Genomic DNA, 1,405 nt, shown 5'->3' on the forward strand with positions numbered 1-1,405 from the left:
CCAGGTGCCGGCGGCAGCGCCGTCCGTGAGGGGGGGCACACCCCGGAGACGTGTGCTGGGCGTTTGCACCCGCCACAACACTTCCAGACTTGTGAGAGGCCGCCTACACAAGATTTGGCGGCATGCTAGCCCCCGGAGGCCGCCGGCCACAGTCGAAGACACGCGAAGAGCAATCCGCATATAGGGAATTGTTCAGATACTACTCCATCACGAACAATTATGAAAAATTACCATCAGTCCTACAGCACATGTGCCCGCGTCGTGTAAAAAACTCATGATTTTATCGCGCTCTGAGTATTTAATAATATTCACGCCGCATCGTTACCGCAGAACGTCTACTACCGTGTCATCGCCGTTCGTGAGGGGGGGGGGCACACCCCAGAGACGCGTGCCGCCTCTTCGGACATGCCACCACACCACCCCGCATGTATGGGGGCCCGGTGCGACGCTCGGGTGGCATTGCTACCCCCCAGGGCCCTCGTCCCGCCTAACCCTGTAGCGTTTGACCACGGGATCTAGCCCTTTGACTTTGCACGGACGGGCTTTGAGCAGTGGACCTATCCACCCGGTTGTGGTAGGTCAGCCCATAGGAACACTTTGGAGCAACATTCGGGCCAGACCCACAGCAAGATCCCCTCCGTGTAGACCCGACGCGTCCGTTTCCCCCCTCCAGGTGCCGGGTACCGGGTCCCATACAGACGGTAAACTAAGAATATAAAAATGTAATAATTGAATTGATTAAAAACTTCGGTATTCATCATTGAAAATGTACAATTGCTGTGAACCTTTTAGTGCTCGGGCACCGGGCCGGCTGCCCGGGCACGCCCGGTGCCCGAGCACTGAAAAGTTCACAGCAATTGTCCATTTTCTTCATATAAGTCTAATGAATACCGGAGCTTATGACGTATGGATTAGTGAACTATTTAAACAGGTCAAATTGCTTTTCCCTCGGCGAGGTGGGACTATTTTTTCAAAAAAAAGTAGTTGCCATCTATGCCGACGGCATAGCCGTTGACATAGGCCTCCTCTCTATGCCGACGGCCAGGCCCTCGGCATAGAGCCACCCTTATCCACTCGATGGCCCTCTCGCTGTCAGGTGGGACCACTCCTATGCCGACGGCCTGGCCATCGGCATAGGGCCACCTTATCCTCGACACCCCGGCCCTCCTCCTCCACTCGTTTCTCTCCTCGCACCCCGATCCAACTCCCTCTCCTCGACACCCAACCGCCGCCGCCACCCTCTCCGCGCCGTCGACGCCCCCCTAGCCGCTCGCCCCGCCACCGGCCGCCGCCATCTCCACCCACCCGCGCCGCGCCGCCGTCATCTCCGCCCTACCCGCCCCGCCGCCATCTCCACCCACCCGCGCCGCCGCCCCCCCCCGGCCGGAGTCCCCGGCCTGATCTC

This window comes from Triticum aestivum, chromosome 4D (genome assembly GCF_018294505.1).
Source record: "Triticum aestivum cultivar Chinese Spring chromosome 4D, IWGSC CS RefSeq v2.1, whole genome shotgun sequence".
In the NCBI taxonomy this organism is placed as follows: domain Eukaryota; kingdom Viridiplantae; phylum Streptophyta; class Magnoliopsida; order Poales; family Poaceae; genus Triticum; species Triticum aestivum.